Source organism: Leptodactylus fuscus, chromosome 9 (genome assembly GCF_031893055.1).
Source record: "Leptodactylus fuscus isolate aLepFus1 chromosome 9, aLepFus1.hap2, whole genome shotgun sequence".
NCBI classification, from domain to species: domain Eukaryota; kingdom Metazoa; phylum Chordata; class Amphibia; order Anura; family Leptodactylidae; genus Leptodactylus; species Leptodactylus fuscus.
In genome coordinates, this window is record NC_134273.1 from 21,124,940 (window position 1) to 21,146,044 (window position 21,105).

Consider the following 21,105-nt stretch of genomic DNA (forward strand, 5'->3'; position numbering starts at 1 on the left):
ATTACTCTGCATAAACTGCATCATCTTTAAACCCACAGCAAACTCTACTATCTGGAAAAATACAGCAAAAAACGCAATGGGTAAGTGAGATTTCCATAAATTTCCATTTATTAGCAAGGCACACCTGGCAACTGCAGTAAAGTGCCAGAAAAAGGGGTCCTGTGTGAATACAACCTAATCACAAAGCGATCTGTAACATTTAACCAGGTGTAACAAGGGTGTATAGGCAGCAGCTGCACTGGAGCCCTGATTCTTCAGGGGGCTAAAGGCACCTCCACCATATTAGAAGACATCGGTATTAGAAATGGCATATAGCGCGTATAAGGGGTATATAGAAGACTCTATAGGTTGTGTACTTCTGCATATAGCTACTTTACCATATCTGTGAGAATGGTGTTGCTACACAGAGCTTGCTATCAGGGGAATCCGAAGATGCAGGATCAGCGCTCACCCCAAAAATACTCCAGATACATAAGCTGCTTTTACTTCATTTAACATAACTGTTCCTTAAAATTGTCTCAGTGTAATCTTATCTTCATTATAAAACATCAGGCTTCTTAAAACCTGAGTCTACCCTTGTGTGTTAGAGATACGGCAAAGATGGTTACTTTGGTTGGCCAATCCAACCCTATGGGAATACCTTTAAGCAAAATTAGGAGGGCCTCTCACCACCTCTACCAATTGCAGTTCTTAGAATCTGATAATAGGCAGAGCTCCACTGATTTTGGTACAGTTGGAAATTTTTCTCTAGCCCCCATCATTCCTGAGCAATTGATACTGTTAGTTTTGGTGCCTGATATGCTATTTAGGCTCTGCACTGTCATGAGGGCGGTGTCAGGCAGGAGCAGGCAAGGGGTGTGATTCTGAGCTCTGACACTGGCTACCTCTGATTGGAGCTCTGCATCACGCCCCCGCCTGACATTACAGAGCTTGCATAGCACATCAGACATCAAAACTAACTGTACTCTTGTTGCTCAGGAATGGTGGGGGTTAAAGAGACAATTCTAATTCCAATTAATAGATACTAAGAACTAGAATTAGTGGAAGTGGTAAAAGGTCCTCTTTAATATCACCCTAAAGTCAGGGCTGAAGCTAATACCCGAGGGGATTCCAAAACCTTAAAAGGCAAATGTTTGGTGGTGAGCCATTGTATAGATTCTGTATTGGAGCCCAAGCGCTTTATGTCTCTCTAAGTAATGTCTTAAAGGATCATTGAGTTTACTTAATATCTCCAGCTGTAACTTAGTAAATGGGGCACAAAATTGTCCAAAACTAAGCTTCCACCTAAAAATACAGTAACTCTTTTTGTGACAGCCATAACTTTTTGTTTACCTATTGAGTCTAACAATGTGACAGCTCGGTGACGAGTGACTTCGAAATGTTGCCATGAATCATAGAGAAAACTTCATAAATGTCAAATCTGTGTCAAAACTTGCTGTAAAATTGACAAATTCTGAAAACGAAGTGGCAGAACGGAAGACAGATAACAATATGTCCGCAGCTATCTCATCTCACAATAAGATCTTCTCTTACGATAGATCAGACATCTAGTCATGTAGGGGCAAAATTCTGCTGACTGCATAGACTTCTATTTTTGGTTTGGAGGGGGTATAAAAGCTGAATCAATATGAAGGCAATGATGGACAGGCTTAAAAGGAGTCTGCCACTGGAAGCCAACGTATCAACCCAACCTCGCAGATAGATAGGTTAAGGTCACCTGAATCCAATTCTGTTTTCCCTTTGTGGATTGCTGGTTCCGTTGATGAGATCTAGACATTGTTTATCATTATTTAAATGAGCTCTTTGGAGTCATGAGGACATGGAGGTTACTCTTTGGAGCAATTAGGGCATGGCAGTTACTCTTTGGAGAAATGAGGACATGGAGGTTACTCTTTGGAGCAATGAGGGCATGGCGGTTACACTTTGGAGCAATGAGGGCATGACGGTTACTCTTTGGAGCAATGAGGGCATGACGGTTACTCTTTGGAACAATGAGGGCATGGCGGTTACTCTTTGGAGCAATTAGGGCATGGCGGTTACTCTTTGGAGCAATGAGGGCATGGCAGTTACTCTTTGGAACAATGAGGGCATGGCGGTTACTCTTTGGAGCAATGAGGGCATGACGGTTACTCTTTGGAGCCATGAGGGCATGGCGGTTACTCTTTGGAGCAATGAGGGCATGGCGGTTACTCTTTGGAGCACTGAGGGCATGGCGGTTACTCTTTAGAACAATGAGGGCATGACGGTTACTCTTTGGAACAATGAGGGCATGGCGGTTACTCTTTGGAACAGTTAGGGCATGGCGGTTACTTTTTGGAGCAAAGAGGGCATGACGGTTACTCTTTGGAACAATGAGGGCATGGCGGTTACTCTTTGGAACAATGAGGGCATGGCGGTTACTCTTTGGAGCAATTAGGGCATGGCGGTTACTCTTTGGAGCAATTAGGGCATGGCGGTTACTCTTTGGAGCAATGAGGGCATGGCAGTTACTCTTTGGAGTAATGGCAATCCCGTCATTGCTCCAAAGCGGTATGTTTTTGAACTCAACAACTTTATTGATGTAGAGAAGCCCAACCATAAACATGGGTTAATAAAGGTTCAACTCATTTAATAATGACATTTTATCCTCTCCCATCATTCATGACATTGTCCTTCTATCAATCTTTATAGGATTTTAGCTTTACCAAGTGCATATTGTTTGTGAACACAATCTCTCGCTAGATCTATACATGTGGGTGTGTAGATGAGCTCACACAAGTTATACAATTGTATTGCATCTAGTGTTTGCTTGGCTTAGGTTACATTGTTTGCATGTCAGGCTTTTATCTGAAGATGTGACCAAGCATTAAATACCGAGTTCCAAAAGTCATGTCCTTTATATATAAATTGCCTTTGTTCTCTTAAAAAAACAGTGACATCATTGTTATATATTGATACAGGATATATTATATGCTAGGCTATAAGCAAAGGGTTTATCTGGGGTCATCTGTTGAGAGCCCTCATGGAGCGGAGAGCAGTGACAAAGAAGACCTTTCACCTAAGAGGATTAGGCACATCCATGAATTACATGGAGTACTGACTATTGTAAGTGGTGTAATACCTAATTTTTCCTGTGGTGGTGCTGCAGAGAATGGAACACTTGTTGTTAGGTTCCCACACATATTGCATTTGATTTTTTTGGGGGTCCGGAGACTTTAAAGGGTATCCCAGCATATAACCCACGCCTGCAGATAGAAAGGGTCAAATGAACCAAATGATGTTTTTCCCTTGTTAATCGCTGCCTCCATTGCTGGTTTTATTAATATGTAGATGAGATCTTTGGAGTAACAAGGGTGTTGCCACTTAAGTCTTTGGGCCAATGCAATGCCCTCTTTGCTCCAAACAGCGCATCTGCTTATTGCCAAAAACAGTGATATCTTGGCAATGGAGGCAGTGAGTCACAAGGTTACCTTAATCTTTTATTTGTGGGGCTGGGTTGATTTCACATCCAAACCCTTAACACTTCCTGCCACCTCCAACTGAAGAACATCCATTGAATCTGCTCCTTCCTCACCCCAGAAACTACAAAGATGCTCGTCCATGCCCTCATTATCTCCCGCTTAGATTATTGTCACACCCTTCTCCATGGCCTCCCAGCGAATACTCTCGCCCCCTTAAACAGTGCTGCTCGTTTAATACATCTCACCTCCTGTTCTTCATCGGCCGCTCCCCTCTGCCAATCCCTTCACTGATTACCCATTATCCAGCGAATAATGTTCAAGTTACTAACGCTAACATGCAAAGCCATCCACAACCTGTCCCCTCCATATATCTCCGACCTAATCTCCTGCTACCTGCCCACACGTAACCAGTGGCGTAACTAGGAACGGGCCCCATGGCGAACTTCGACGCCTGCCGAAGACCCCAACCGACCCCCCCTCCCTCGGATTTCTATGCTCTCTATTATGCCCCAGAGTGGCCCCAGTACACAGTATTATGCCACATAGTGACCCCTACACACAGTATTATGTCCCATAGTGGCCCCAGTACACAGTATTATGCCCCATAGTGGCCCCTGCACACAGTATTATGTCCCATAGTGGCCCCAGTACACAATATTATGCCCCATAGTGGCCCCTACACACAGTATTATGCCCCATAGTGGTCCCTGCACACAGTATTATGCCACATAGTGACCCCTACACACAGTATTATGCCCCATAGTGGTCCCTGCACACAGTATTATCCCCCATAGTGGCCCCTGCACACAGTATTATACCCCACTGCGAACACCCATGAACAATTATTATACTCTGGTGGGGTCTTTTCAACCATCTCCATGATTTCTTCCTGTATCCCCCATACTCTGGAACTCCTTACCAAGACACATAAGACTGACCCCCACAATCACAGGCTTCAAGAAGGCCCTGAAGACTCCCCTATGCAGGAAGGCCTACAACTCCAATAACACTACTGTCACCACACCGCCATCTGAACGGTCTCTCCCCTCACCTTCTGTCTCTATCCCTCTTCCTTCATACACTGTAAGTCCTCGTGGGCAGGGCCCTCCATTCCACTGTGCCAGTCGGTCATTGTTAATATTATATTTGTTTGTATATTTTGTGTACTGTATGTAAACTCTCAAATGTAAAGCACCATGGAATATAATAATGTACAGCACCATGGAATATAATAATGTACAGCACCATGGAATATAATAATAATGTACAGCACCATGGAATATAATAATGTACAGCATCATGGAATATAATAATGTACAGCACCATGGAATATAATAATAATGTACAGCACCATGGAATATAATAATGTACAGCACCATGGAATATAATAATGTACAGCACCATGGAATATAATAATGTACAGCATCATGGAATATAATAATGTACAGCACCATGGAATATAATAATGTAAAGCACCATGGAATATAATAATGTACAGCACCATGGAATATAATAATGTACAGCACCATGGAATATAATAATAATGTACAGCACCATGGAATATAATAATGTACAGCACCATGGAATATAATAATGTACAGCACCATGGAATATAATAATAATGTACAGCACCATGGAATATAATAATGTACAGCACCATGGAATATAATAATGTACAGCACCATGGAATATAATAATAATGTACAGCACCATGGAATATAATAATGTACAGCATCATGGAATATAATAATGTACAGCACCATTGAATATAATAATGTAAAGCACCATGGAATATAATAATGTACAGCATCATGGAATAATGAATAACTTTCTGATATACTCCCCTGAAGCTCTCTGCTCCTGCACTACATTTGGGTCCAGCTATTGGTCAAAAGTTTCAAACATGGCTTCATAGAAGTGGTTTTCATCGCTAGGGCTGAGCACATTTCCCACCATTGTACTCACCAGACAATAATACGTTATACTCGGAAAAGCGATGTGAAAAAGATTTCATTAGTTTTGGTGCAGCTGCAAGGTCACAATATTGAGTCTACAGCAGCGGCACATTATGTTTATAAACTCCTACTGATATCATGCGATACTGTATGTGCTCGTAGATATGCCGAGACCTGTATACTAAATTATTGTGTAGGAAGAACTTGCTCTAAGACCTTCTCCCCACACACAGTATTACAATAGGACATGTCATAAATTGTCCTCCCATCCTTGTGATGGGTTTACCGGTACAGCTGTGAGTCATGCATGGAAGGTAGTTAGAATAGAATTTGGAAATCTTAACATTTTATGCAGATGGTTAACTTGAAGCTCTTGGGCCCAAATGTAAATTCTGTAAGCATGGCCCTCAACTATGACATGACCATACTAACCATCTTCTGGGTTGGTGAAATATTTGACCCCCACCCCTGTTATTGGCTTAATCCTCTTAGAACGGGGGTTCCCAATACGTTGATCGCAAAGGATGTATGGGTCGATCGCGGGATGCAGCCAAGGATCCCCGATGTCTGCTTGTTCACAGTGCAAGCTGAGAGTCGACTCTCAGCCTGCGCTGTGAACAAGCACTCTGGACACTTGCAGGTCAGGCAGCAGCAGCTCCGGGGGATGACGTGCTCCCCGCTCTTAGGGATGGAGGGGGCCGGGGTGCTGCTTGTTCATAGCGCAGGCTGAAAGTCATCTACGGACACTGGCAGGCAGGGCTGCCGCAGCCCCAGCCTGCCAGTGTCCAGAGATAACTCTCAGCCTGCGCTGTGAACAAGCAGACACCGGGGCTCCCTGGGCGGCCACAGAACATCGCTGTCTCCTGCTCTCACGCTCTGCCCAGCCACGCCCACATGCCCGGCCCCACCCATAGACACACCCACCCCGCCCACAGGCCCATCCTGGCCCTGCCCACAAGAAGTGTGTAGTAGATCTTTTGCCTTGGTCAGTTTATAAAGTAGCTCACATGCTGAAAAAGTTTTTGCACCCCTGTCTTAGAACAACTTTTTAGGCCAAGATTTTGCACAAACCATGACCTTCTTCGGGCCAGGACAGACTAGTTTATCAAAAAAATTCGGGACTGTTAATAACTACACATGACATTTACCGTACTCAATTGGCCCAGTTCACAGAGCAGAATTTGGAGAGGACTTTGAGGTGGTCTTCTGCCTTGGATTCCTCTCCAAATTCTATCCTTGTGTTACACATGGTGGAACGTTGACACGGAATTCACGAGAGGATCAAGCAGGGTCTTCTTTTTTCAGGGTTCTGAAATACAAGCGTCTGCCACTGTTCCTCACTGTAAACAATGGGGAGCTGCAAATTCCTTACAAGTTGATGGTTGATCTTTTGGACCCTCTGAGCCTCCTAAACCTGGATTTCACCCACTATAGTTACCCCAATGACTTTTAGTACAATAACATGTAGGTATTTGCTTTGTTTAAAGTTACTTGGTAAAACCTACCGTAATCTCCGTTCTTGAGGATTTCAAGGCAGCATTGTGATAATGATATCAGGAAGGACACATATAACAAATGTTAACCAATGAATGTCTGGAACTACTCTGCGTGGGTGTAAAATGATCTCATTAACCGATATTACTGCGCATTTTTTCATATACATTATCATTAGTTATATTGTTGTATGTATAATTGCTAAACTGGAGACAATAATTGTATAAGATAATTGTGATATATTCTTTAGCAAAGTGCCTTGCAAATTGTCTTCAGTTTTTAAAGAGGCCATTTATTTTAGAAATGTATCACTCAACGTTAACAATTTTGACAGGTTTGACCAACCATGTAATGTATCATAAGCCCCCAAACTCTCCCCAAACAGCAGGAACAAGGCTGCCATGTGTCTCCAACTGACCTCAGTGTTGTACTGGCCCACCAGAGTACCAGAAGTTTCTACGGTGGGTTCAGGAAAAGATACCTTAAATTTAAAGGGTACTAAAGTTGTTAGAGAGTGGGACCAAGGAATCTCAGACTGACACCGGGTGACCTTGTTTCCTTGTTTCCTCACCCATGCAAGATCAGCCAAGCCAAACGTGCAAGTGAGATGGTGAGATCACAAGGAAGCCACAACTAGCCAAACATTTCCCCTGCAGCAACTGTTACAAAATATAATATTAAATGGTGGGCTTTTCAATGAATAGAAATCCAAGGATCGTGTCCACCAGAACAGGAGACTTTCTCCATTCTTAGGAAGAAGAAAAGTGGTACTAAGCATGGCACTGTATACATGGGGTACTGAGGAATCCAGGGGCAATGTGACCAGACATGGTCAATAGAGGAGGAACCGCATGATATTGACTTAGGTAGGACCAAATAGTCTCATTCAGTCATTGACTTTCATAGGGCCCCAGAGAGCAGGCTGGACTTCTTCAGGACCCCTGCATCTGATTTGTCTGCCCCAAAATATGGATCATATTTTATTATTTTGGAGGATGTGGCTTTTTATGCAGTAAGACATTGGTTTTGCAAAAATGTTTAGGTTATGGTGGTAGGTAACTGGTTATAGTCATAGGATAACACTGACGATAGGTGTTTTAATCCTATCCTATGTGAAAGTTTGTGTGTTTGGATGTTTGTTCCTCAATCACACCCGAACGGCTGAATGGATTTCATAGAAATTTCACACACACCTAGTTATTGGCCAGGAAGGAAAAATGGGCTACTTTAAAAGTGTCTCACTCACCCCAAAACGCCACCGCGACCCTCAAAAGTTGTCTCCTGCTCCACTGTCGGCCCGGGCATGACGTCAACGCAAGTAGTTACACACCACTCCGATTGGTGCATGGCGGTGTGTGGGCGGGATAGGGAGCCAGCACAGCAGCCCATAGGTTGGCACCGAATTGTGGGCGTGGCCAGCACGGGGACCCTTTGCTCAACATGGCGAATGGTTCCGAACGCCGCTGACATGCCGTCCAGCCACACATTGCATCAGGCCAGCATAGCAGGGTTTGGCACCAGCGGGCAGAAGGTAAGTAGGGGGGAGGGGGGCCAGATTGCACATGTGCAAAGGGGGGGAGGGTAACCGGGTCACGGGTAGGTGGTGGTGGGGGGAAGGGGTAGATGGAGGAGGTGACTGTAATCTCTAAAGGGGGGAAGGGGGCCAGGGGCACAGGTGGGGGGAAAGGGGAGGGCCAGAGGTGCAGCATCGGGGCCGTGGGGTCCCGGCCCACGATGATGTGGGAGGGGCCCGCGCCGGCCACAAGGAAAGGGCCGTGGGGGGCCACGGGCCGCGCTGCAAGTGGTTTGCGCAAGGGTGATGGGACAGCGGATGAAGTCGCGGGTTATAGCTAGTATATCATAAATTGTGGAATTATTTAGGATGAACGTGCTAAGAATTGTCTATTATAACATTCATTGGTATTACTGAGACCGATTTTCCCATCAAAATGAAAAATGCCTCAGTAGGTGGAAGTCACTGTAAGGCTTTGGCAACAAATCATGGAAGTCAATGAATGGTTGTGACTATTGCTGCCTATGAATAGGCCTTAATGGGGGAATCTGGATATCATGTGCATTGTGAGGGAATACAGGCAATTTTTACACATTAGTTCAGGGCTGATGCTTCAGATTGCATATGACAACCTTTATGTGAAAACCCCAAGCACTGCACATAATAGACAGCATTGTTAATAAACCTATTAATAGCAATAAAAGAAGTAACCTTTTCAGAAAGATGGGGCGTGCGGGAGACAAGCTGACATGCCATACCGTGAAAATGAATGTAGGTTACTATATTATATTCTCAGAGACTGTCGAGGATCTTCCCAGTAGATACATCTCATATAGTAAAAACGCGTTAGCTGCGGCGATGGAACAGAAAAACCTGATACAAAAATATTAAGTTATTGAACGAGAACTATAAATTGGTATATACCTATTGGTGTAGCTAAGGGGATATTCTCTGCTACAATGGGTTATCCTTAGGATAGACCATTAATATGACATCTGGGGGGATTCGACAACCAGGAACGGGGTCGGGACCTCCTCCACTCTTCCACCGTTCTGCAATCCGGTCATATGTTTTATCAACCGGATCAGTGGAACTGGCAAAAACCGGTTGCAGTCCACCCCTGATGCAGACCCTTGAAACGGTATGTAAATGTGACTAGTATATGTTAAAATCTCATTTACACAATGTAATATGCAGCACTTCAGTTTTTCAATGAGAAACTGGCAAGTGTGGACAAGGACAAATACAGAGAAAAAGCCACAAAATGAGCCATTAGAGATCCTTGACAGTGTTTAAGGATATAATGCATGACTCATTGTATGGCTCATTACAATACATTGCTATATTTCACTTTGATATACATGTAAGTCGTAAGATCACAGAAAAATTCTGGCTGTTTCCGTAGCTAATCTGAGTAAACCTGGCAAATAGCTGCCATTATGTTTAGTCATATTAAGATTATAGTCATTGAAATAATAAGACGACATTTTGCACAGTCTATAAAGAGATCTGCATAGAGAGTCAATAGTGCAGGTCTTAAAGGGGTAATGGTAGGTTTATATGGTGTGAGCTATGCTCAGTGGTGTAACTAAAGTCTTGTGGGCCCGGGTGCAAACTTTTGCCGGGTACCCCCTACCCTCTTCCTAGAGCGAATACTTGATAGCGGTGGTTACTGAGACTGAATACATGCTACGCAGTGGCCCCCACACAGTATTATGTGCTCACCAGTGTCCTCCACACAGTATTATGTGCTGACAGTGCCCATCCCACACCAGAGCCTGGACCCCCCATTCCCCGCGCTTGCTCACACACAGCCTACACCCCCATTTACCCCTCTTGCCCACACACAGCCTACACTCCCATTTACCCCTCTTGCTCACACATAGCCTACACCCCCATTTACCCCTCTTGCCCACACACAGCCTATACCCCCATACCCCCTCTTGCTTACACACAGCCAGCACCCCCATTCCTCGCTCTTGCTCACACACAGCCTGCACCCCCATGTCCCCCCTCTTGTCTGATCACATGGTCATGACGTCATCAAAGCTCCTTTAGCCCCCTAGGATTTAGTATCTATTGCCGGATGCTGAGCCCAGGACAGGTGAGTATAAGTATTTTGTTATTTTTATACACCTCCTCTGGGCTAGCATTTAATAGAAAGGGGTCCAGTCAGGCCTCTTTCCATTAACAATATGTATAGCGGTTGGGAAACAAGGCTTTCCCCGACCACTATGGTCCGGGCCCCCAGCTATTTCCAGCTGGCCGCGGTCCCTGTACCCCATCGGGCCCGGTCGCCGTTGCACTCCCTTTGGCCACTGGCTGTGTTGTTCACTCGCCATACAAAATCTAGTGGCGACTTTAGGTACTGCAACACTGCCCTATTGAAGTCTATGTGAAAATTGCTGGAAGACGTGCTTTCACCCAAGCTGCTGATCTCCGGAGGTCCTTGGTGTCAAACCCTTGCATATCTAATATTGATGACCACTTTAAAGGGGAATTCATCTAAAGAATAAAAGTGCCCATATCTTAGTAAATCAGAAGTTAGAACAACAGCAAAAGTTTGTACTTAAGTTACTGGACTGGCAGGGCACGCACACCAAGTGCTGGGGGCCAATAAACCCCTCTGCCTTAGCTGGTATATTTAGATACAGGACTATGAGAGTGAACTCGGGTCTCAGCTTTGTGTGTTTGTATCAGCTGGAGATATAACCTGAAGTAGATCAGGAAACTGACATAAAAATGACATCACTTGTTGTCCACCGCAACGCTCTGCTTAATGGTGGAACCACATGACACTGCGCACCTCATTGCACCTGATCGTAAAGATTACAGTTCGTCATGTGCTTGGTATGAATCATGAGCTGCCCAGAGATGGCTATCTCCAGATTAATGCCATCATTCTTTGTAATCATGTATTATATTGATCACTAGAGGCTTCATGATGCGGTATAGGGAATCTCTGCAGACATCATCTATGGTGAGGTGCTATTTCTGAAACCTAGAAGAGAATAGATCCAAAAAGAACACAGGAGAAGAATCCCCAGGTGAAGAATAGACCTCGAGGACCGGGGGGATCTTGGAGAAGATCACCAGAAAAGGACTTCTCTTACCCAGGAATATCCAGTTGAACAATCCTTCTTTATTAAAGTCAATACACACAACGCATTTCAGGGTGCAGGACTACTCAAGCGCTACTGTCTTATCTCTGTACACTTGAGAAAGGGGTCCTGCATCCTGAAACGCATTGTGTGTATTGACTTTGATAAAGAAGGATTGTTCAACTGGTATGCGTGGTCCTTTTATGGTGATCTTCTCCAAGATCCCCCCCCCCCCCCGGTCCTCTAGATCTACATACAGACACTAATGGTGGTACGGGTCCCGCAGCTACTGTCACCCAGAGAGGAACCCTCTGCAAATTGGTTCTAACACCATTCAAGTAGTTGTGAATTCTTCACAATTTGCAAAGCTGAGAGTTTTACCTACTGAGTTGTTTGCAAGTGCACCAGGGGTGGGGCCTAATTTGCCAGGTTTGCCAACAGACAGACGTGACACTGACTGTCATAGGTGGTATTGGGCAGGGAGTCTAAAGGTGAGTAAGAACACTTGAGTCTGTCTGAAGGCAAAATCTGACAAATCAGGTCCCGCCCCCATTGCACTTGCGGACTGACTTGCATAGCCATAAATTAATCATTATCTCTGCATTGCTTCTTCAGTTTGTGGCCATAAACCTATATTTCTGCTCCTATTATAGCCCTGTACAAAGAACTATTACTGGTTTGGGAAGCATTTTAGGCCTCCCTTTGATACGCCTGCCGACATGACCTAGGAATTCCCTCTTGGAATCCGTGTGCCATGCATTGCCCCCTTACGACCTGCACTAGTCATTGCACAGTACATCGCTTTTTGCTGGAGTCTTCCTTTAGCTAAGTTTTTTTTAAAAAAAGCACAGAGAACAAGTCAAGCACTGGGGTATTATATAGCCAATGGATTTCCATGATCCCATACGATTCCAGTCTAATTGATAGGCAGGTGACTAAAAATTTTTCCTAATTTTTTGCCCTGTGGTTCTAGCGAGCTCACACACTCCAAGAAAAAAAATACATGTCTTAAGGATGAAATCTGGAAAGTCATAAAATATCAGGCAAACCGGAAGAGCAGCGCGAGTTTATATTAGAATGACACATTGTGCTACGGGGCAGGTTGGCGTTGTTATTGGCATGGATCCGTGAGTGGGAGTTTATAGTGGAAGAAGTCATCCTGCAGGGCAGAGCCGAGGTGCGCGGGCACTTTATGTGTGTGGCTGATGTAGAAATAGTCATTGTTATTGCAGGAATTAGGAATTGGCAGAGCAATCAGAGTGGAGCGCGGCCCGCTCGGCACAGCAGGAGGGAGATGTATGGGCTTGGGGAAGTTTATGAGCCAATTACATGTAACACTGAGCAGAGGAATGTGTGGAAGGGATCACAAAATTGGGCAATGAGTAATCACATTAATACAGTGAAAGAGAAAACTGTCTCCTCACTTGGCATTTCTACCATTACACCGGTGTACAGAAAGATGGAATGGTTCATAAAAAAAAATCAGATTCAAAAACATCATCAAAAGATGATACTAATATATTATACATGAACTTAAAGGGGTTTTCCAGGCTAAAAATGTGACATACCCTAAACATAGGTTACTAATATCAGATCTGTGCACGCCCACCGACCCCAATGATCAGCGGTTCTCAGCAGTGGATACACAGAGAATGGAGCAGGAAGCAGACAGCACCGTTTTCTAGATAGTGGTGGAACTGAGTCACTACAGCTTAGGTGCTTTTTAAGTGAATGGGAGCTGATCTGCAATACCTGGTCTGGCCACAGAGAACATTGCTGTCTTGTTCCAGCTCCATTCTCTGTGTATCAGTTCTTGAGATCAGCAGTGGGGGTGTTGGGGATAGGATAGGTTATCAATATTTGTAGCCCTCCACTATGACATCACTGTGTTTATTATATGTGCAGCGTGACATCCCTGTTTGCGGTATCCAATTACTATGGCATCACGGTGTGTATTATACTGGTACTATGATATCACTGCGTTTATTATTCCTGTACTGTGACATCACTGTGTGTATTATCCTGTACTGTGACATCACTGTGTGTATTATCTCTGTACTGTGACATCACTGTGTGTATTATCTCTGTACTGTGACATCACTGTGTGTATTATCCCTGTACCGTGACATCACTGTGTGTATTATCTCTGTACCGTGACATCACTGTGTGTATTATCTCTGTACTGTGACATCACTGTGTGTATTATCTCTGTACTGTGACATCACTGTGTGTATTATCCCTGTACTGTGACATCACTGTGTGTATTATCCCTATACTGTGACATCACTGTGTATATTATCTCTGTACTGTGACATCACTGTGTGTATTATCCCTGTACTTTGACATCACTGTGTGTATTATCCCTGTACTGTGACATCACTGTGTGTATTATCCCTGTACTGTGACATCACTGTGTGTATTATCCCTGTACTGTGACATCACTGTGTGTATTATCCCTGTACTGTGACATCACTGTGTGTATTATCCTGTACTGTGACATCACTGTGTGTATTATCTCTGTACTGTGACATCACTGTGTGTATTATCTCTGTACTGTGACATCACTGTGTGTATTATCCCTGTACTGTGACATCACTGTGTGTATTATCCCTGTACTGTGACATCACTGTGTGTATTATCTCTGTACTGTGACATCACTGTGTGTATTAGCCCTTGTGCACAAAGGAGTCCAAATTAATTGGACACATTTCAAGTTCTAAAGTAGCTGTCTAAGGTGGTCATGGTAGATGTGGTCATGGTAGAGGTGGTCATGGTAGATGTGGTCATGGCAGAGGTGGTCATGGTAGACTGGGATCTCATTACAATTGGCGCGGGGTCCCGATTTCTTATGACTGCCAGTAATTGGATTCCCTGCTGTTTATTATTCATCCAATGAGTCAGGGAAAAAATGCTTTAGCTTGCGATACGCCTTTAAGTATTGCACAATCCCTATTGACAACCAAATCGATCAGCTGATCAGCAGTGGTGATGAGAGTCAGACCTAACTGGTCTGATATTGATGGCCTCTTCTAAGGATAGACCATCAATATCCCAGTCCTGAAAAAAATCTTTCATTTACCCAAGGTGAATAAATCACAAATAACAATCTGTAATTCCCTTTGTATCTAACGCCAAAATACCAATTTAACGCTGCTTGCACTTCATACTGAGGGAATTACAGCAATTACTTCAATGTATGCAGGCCAAAGGTACGTGAGAAAGCAGGTGACCTACATAAAGCCACCCTAGGTGAGAAGTGAAATAGACTTACTAGTCAGCAAAACATTGCAACACTTTGTCATGTTTAGTAGAATTCTGCATATGGTTGTGTCACCCCGGCCGCTGCAAATATGAAAGTATGGGCTGTTTTATGGATGAACTAGAACAAATGCACCCGGCCATAAATCCACTGATGCCGTACGACTGACACTTGGTGACTTAAGTGACAACGTGCAAAGATTTTCAAAAATTTCAAGAACGTGTCCAAGCAGCAGATGTTCATGACTTCAGTTTGTGTCAGCTTATTTTTTTTAGGAAATAAAACATCTGTTTTTGCACATGGCTCCATGTAACTGAGTGACAAAGAATATACCAGACACCAAAGGAAATTGGGAAGCCTATTACTCATTGGAATGATCACACTCAATTTCCCACCCTGGTCGGATGATTTGAGGATTTTCTCATATAACCCTTTTGTGCATTAAAGAGATTTTAACCTATACAGTTTACATGAACAGCAGGGGCGTAACTATCGGGGTAGTAGTGGTAGCGATAGGGCCCGAGACATTAGGGGCCCGGTGACAGCGGCTACCGCTGCATTTCTTTCTTTAATAGGCCGTTACCGGCTGGAATAATTCCAGCAGGTAATGGGCCCTATTTACTTACCTCTCCTGGCTCCAGGCAGGCTTCAGGCCTACTTGTGTGATGTCCCTGACGTCACATGGCTGGGGCCTGCGTCCTTATATGTCGCAACGCAGGCCCGGGTCAAGTGACGTCCCGTACGTCATTGAAGATGTCTGACTTCAGCAGCAGTACTGGTGCCAGGGATAGGTAAGTAACAGTGTTTTTAATGTTTTTCTCTCCCCTGGGTCTCCGATTATTATACTCGGAGACTGTGTGCAGGGGCCACCAGGGGAAATAATACTGTGTGCAGGGGTCACTATAGGGCATAATACTGTGTGCAGGGGCCACCAGGGGAAATAATACTGTGTGCAGGGGCCACCAGGGGAAATAATACTGTGTGCAGGGATCACTATAGGGCATAATACTGTGTGCAGGGGCCACTATGAGGCATAATACTGTGTGCAGGGGCCACTTTGGGGCATAATAGCACATTCAGAAATGTGTGTGGGGGGGTTGGTCGGTCGGGGTCTTCGGCGTCGGTCGGGGTGGCCCTATGTCAAAAGTTTGTCATTCCTAGTTATGCCATTGTGACCAAGTTAACAGTGGCAACCAATGCTAGGCAGCTGCCGCCAAGGCAAATAAAGACATATCGTAGTAGAGGCTGAGAAGATTCAAAGGCAGAAAGCCACAGTAATAAATGGAATGGGTGGACTACAGTGCGGTTTACTGGAAGCTTTACTTAAATACTTACCATTGGTTGCTGCAAAGAACCTATTATTGTCATTGTATACATAAGTATAAATGATGCAGGTGAATTCCTGCAATTTTTCCACAAAGGCTTTGCCATTTGTAATATCTAGGCAGGATTTGTCATTTTTTGCATCGTATCCAAAAACCTGCAAGCTAAAACCTATCTGGCTGTCACTGGACCCTGAATAAAATGGCTAAAAGATACCTGGCTGTCACTGGACCCTGAAACATATCCTAATTTTTTTTTTTTTTTTTTCGGGACCAACGCCACTATTGAGCTTTATCTGGTTTTATAGCTCAGTCCTATAGACAAGCATGACGCTGCCTCGGGGAAAAAAACCCTTATCTCTAATCCTGGATGACCCCTTTTAATATTCTATAAGAACGTGTAGCTTTTTTAATGTCATTATTTAAATCTGATTCAACTGATGATGGTTTTAATGAAATAATGTGAAGAGGACAGCGCATACCGTATGCCATTTATAGGAGCTTCATCAGGTTCCAGATTCGCAGCAATCTCATCTGTACTTATCTATTTAAGACGTATTAAGTCGGACTGATTAGTCTATGGCGGAGAATTTTCTCTCATCTTAAATTTATTTATATCTATATTTTAGTAAGAAAAATCTTTTAATCTGCTGCTTTATTATTAGGACATCCTTATCATCCAGCATGCAACGAAAATATAATTCTGCATTGTTTAAAGGAGTATTCCTATCATGAGAACAGAGGTCAAGTGTCCCTTGTCTCAGGACTGCAGTGAGTGGATAAGTGGCCATTCATGTGTGGCTCTCACCATTCTGATAGTAGATGAGGATCCATCCTTAGCTATTCTCTGAACTACCATAGAAGTGAATGGTTGGGATACCCCTTTCTTTAGAGGGGTATCCAGAGAACAGGGGTCACCCGACGCCTGTTTCACTACTGCAGTGAATGGAGAAGTGGCCAAGCATGTATGGCACACCTCCCTCCTTGCTATTCTTAGAATTACCATGGTAGTGAATGGAGTGAGCTGCGCATGCACAGCCACCTTTCTGCCCACTGCAGCCAAGACGTGAGGGTCGGGGACCCCTGTGTCCAAACTAGATGTGGGTCCTAGAGGTGGCAAAATATGTATGGCTGCATCTGACAAAGAGTTGTTGATGATTGTTCATGCAATGGGCGTTCAGCCATCAACTTACTTCTATCTAATGTCTACGGACACCTTAAAGGGTTTGTCTAAGAATAGAGTGAGATAGGTCATCATCAATCTGACATCTGGTTTCCACTGATCTGGTGACATCTGCCCAGTGCACAAACTTCTCTGTACATTATATAGTAACATAGTAGAAGAAGTTGTATGAAGACCCAGGTCCATCAAGTCCAACCTATAACCCTACAGTGTTGATACAGAGGAAGGAAAAACAAACCATGAAGTCAATGCCAATTGACCCATTGAAAATCCAACTCTAAATCTGGCAATCAGTATAAACCCTGGATCAACTTGTCCTTACAAAAAAAATCTAAAACCTATAACCTGTAATATTTTTAATTTCAAGAAAGGCGTCCAGGCCCTTCTTGAACTTGTATAATGAGCCCACCATCATAACATCCTAAGACAGTGAGTCCCATAGTCTCATTGATCTTACAGTAAAGAATCTCTGTCTATGATACTGTGAGATGTTTTATCCTCTAGGTGTAGGTGCTCGGCGGTTTCGATGGAAATCTCATGCATGCGCTCCGGAGCGCTACTGCACACGCTCCCATGCCATTTTTGTGTAGAGAACTGCTCAGTTCCCCTGAGAACTACGCGAGCATGTTGCACATGCGCAGTACGGTTGCGATGTCCACTACAAGAAAATGTCACTGGAGGGAGTGCTACTGCGCATGCGCAAGATTTCCATCTAAACCACTTGGCTTTTTAAAGGCTATTCAGGCATATGTTTATCTAAAAACCCGGAAAATCTAATGATGGAGCCCCTTTAATAGGGGCTTCAAAAAAAGCATAAAAAAACTGCATCGAAACAGCAATTGAGAACGCAACGTGTAGACTATTATTCTGGAATATGTGACGTGCCGGTCCACCCCGACTAGGTAATGTGTGTACTTTACTGTTTTATGACATGAGTTGTTCTAAATATAGCCGGCCAGAGGTGTAGCAGGATATATTACACCGTCTACACAGGGCACGCTTGTTTTACACCGCCACTACTACAGGATTCTCCACATCGTCGCTCTCGCAGGCAGGTGGTAGTTAAAGTGTTAATCTCTAGGCACAAGCAACCCGTTTTATTTTCGGCTCACGCACTCAGATTGCCCATATTTGGGATTAGTGGAATTTTCGACTTTAATGAGTGGGGGCGTAAGAGTTTTTCCTCTAAATTGTTATCACAGGACTGTGGAGAAGCCCCCGGGGGAGCAAGTTCAATGCCTGCAGTGTCTTTATAAAGAGGAGGGGAAACAGGAGTTGTTTGTCATGCAAGATGTTAGTGAAACAAGCACAGACGCCTGTTTTTCCTTCACATACACAGGCATTGTATACAAAGAGGCGTACGGATTATACCATACTGAGAGCGAACCTGCGACGGATGCCAGGAAAATAGAGACTCAACAAGAGCCATCCTCCGCCTCCTTATCCCTATCCATGGGAATTTCTGCTGTCATGTATACACAGCGCAATGTGACTGTGCAGTATGTAAATATTAACCCTATAGGTCAGGTTAGCGCGGCGGCGGCAGTCATAACATCAGTGTCAGACCTGCTCGGAAGCCATAGTCATCTCATACAGTAATATAACTAATAAGAGTCTCAAGGAAAGCCTTATTCTTCTCTATTTTCTGGAATCACTTCTTAGTATAACATGTCAAGAGACACAGACTTGACATATCATCCTGGCGGAAGCTCATATTGTTATACAGTCGCATATGCCATTTTGGAGGACAGTAGCATTTTTAGCATCTGTCACCAAGGGCATTGGCCTCAGGTCGTGGCTTCATCTACTGGAATCAGCGATTGCCACATTATTTGCAACCTCTGACAGTTCCCAAAAAGGTTCGGTCATTACAGACACTTATCCTCTATAAGTCCCAGATCAATGGGGGTCCGAACGCTTGGACCCCCCAGCAATCAGGAGAATGGGGACCTGAAAGTTCCCCTTTTTCCTCCATGTGAATGAAACACCATTGCGCTTGCACTTTATTCGTGCTGGAGATTGCAGACATGGAAGACCGATATAAGTGAATCAAGCTTCGGTCCTCCAAGCACAATGGCACTTCATTTACATGGAGGATAAATGGGTCCTTGTTCTGTTGATCATTGAGGGTCCTAGTTGTTGGACCCCACTAGTGATCTACCACAAATCCCCTATTCTGAGTAAGGTAACGTAAAGGGGTTGCCCCCCAATTACAACAAGATAGATGATAAGTGTCTGATTGCTGAGGGTCCCACCACCGAGACCCTCATGACCACAAGTATAGGGATCTTGTGTTCCTCTGTTGCTGCTCCAAAGTCTATGGAACTAGCACAGATAGCTGGGTAAAGCACAAGGCTGTCATGTTACTTCCACTGAGTTTAAACCAGTGTTACTGAGCGTGCTCGACCATCACTCCATTCACAAGGGAAACATGGGAACCCCATTCTCATGATCAGAGAGGGGTAAGCATTCAGACATACGTCCCCTATATTATACATAGGGGACAACTGTTATAAGCCTACTGTCCTCTTCTGTAGTGATGGGGTAGAGTGTTTATTACAGGTTACGTTACTGAACCATTACTATAACTTACTGTATCTGTGATAATTATTGTCTGTGTATATATATATATATATATATATATATATATATATATATATATATGTATATTGAGACCATATAGACTATACCTTAAATCCACTGCAGTTGGGGTTCTTGGCATCACTTCTGTAGAACTGGACATTCATGAGTAAAGTCCCTTTAAATCCGTGCAAAAAGTCCCTTTAAATTCACATGTAAATCAACTGTACTGCAATAATGGAATACATATGCTGCCTTGCTTCAGTTTTCTCTGCAGGTACTTCCCTGAACTATCCGCAGCATGCACATCATATACAGTCAAGTCAGCAAGCCAACAACCGCTATGTATACAAGGGGTTAACAACCTGCAATGTTGTTGTATGAGAATAAGACGTCTCGTTTCAAACAAGGCATGCTGCAATTTGTAGTTCTACGCCTTTAAGTAACATCTGGCCGCAGTGTTCTTGAGTTACCAAAAAGCTGCGATAAACATTACAAAACACAGTGTATGTATCCAGACTTACAGTAATACTTAACATAAGCAAGGACATCGAAGGCAACACTGAAACAATATAAAAGCACACAGAACAACATAAATAACAACCCAAAAATATACAAAAAAGTGCTTTTTTTTTTTCATTTTTCTGCATTACAACATCACCGACTAGTTGCAGATCACATACCGCAGATGGGTAGCAACGTGTTCTGTTTAGGAGATGGCTATGAATACAGAGTATGACAGCTAGAAAGTTATGTGTGAGCTCCTATGGCACCACAATGAAGTCTACTATACTGTACATAGCTGTATACAGTAGGACTTACCTTGCCGGTGAAGGTTAGATCCATGCAATGCAGAAAACTTTGCAAAGTTAACTTTTCTAGCTGTGGAGATACGGTCAAGGAAATAGTAAGAGGCTGTATTTTCTTGTAGCAGGCTGTCAGTCTTCTCATAGGTCTGCTATGGCCCCCTCCCTAGCCTCTCCCCTGTACATTTCCTTCAGCGTTCCCCTCCCCTTGCTCACTGGTACCTGTGGCTTCTTGTGACTAATGCTGCCCTGTCTGACGCTTCCTTCTGCTCTTTGTGTAGTGTGGATTTCTCATGCTTGTGCATGCCGTTACATATCTGTAGATGGCTGCCCGCCAGGAGGCTTAGACTCATGTAACTAGCCTGAATTTACAGGGCTTGGCCGGGCACAGGCACGAGAGGGGCATCTAGTCAAGCTATTGGGGGTTAGAATAACTGCGATTCACCTTACGG

At 44.0% G+C, this 21,105-nt stretch overlaps 1 protein-coding gene across 2 annotated transcripts in view; it reads right to left on the bottom strand.

Annotated features, from left to right (window-relative positions):
* The window catches only part of KIAA0040 (KIAA0040 ortholog), a 33,055-nt gene extending 12,366 nt beyond the window's left edge, over positions 1–20,689 (bottom strand). Inside the window, exon 1 of one of the 2 annotated variants that reach the window (XM_075287113.1) lies at positions 20,670–20,689. The gene's annotated coding sequence lies outside the window, so the exon portion shown is untranslated. The remainder of the gene's footprint in view (positions 1–20,669) is intronic. The other variant, XM_075287112.1, reaches the window with a different exon arrangement.
* Between the last annotated feature and the right edge of the window lie 416 nt (positions 20,690–21,105).